The sequence below is a fragment of the Colobus angolensis genome, unplaced genomic scaffold (genome assembly GCF_000951035.1).
Source record: "Colobus angolensis palliatus isolate OR3802 unplaced genomic scaffold, Cang.pa_1.0 Scaffold121, whole genome shotgun sequence".
NCBI lineage: Eukaryota > Metazoa > Chordata > Mammalia > Primates > Cercopithecidae > Colobus > Colobus angolensis.
In genome coordinates, this window is record NW_012113253.1 from 3,641,483 (window position 1) to 3,641,696 (window position 214).

A 214-nucleotide genomic window follows, 5' to 3' on the forward strand; every position below is an offset into this window, starting at 1 on the left:
CCAGAACTCGAATGTCATTGAATTCCAAACCTGATAGTTCTTCACAGCTCTGCTCTTTCACCTGAGGGCCTTCTTTAGGGCACAATGTGTGCAACTTCCTCTGAGAACACAGGATCGCTTTGTATCCCTAGAAACAGGCTCAGAAGACACAACATTAAGCATGCAGTGTTACCAGGGTTTGCAACCTGTGATTTGTCTTTTTTTTTTTTTTTTT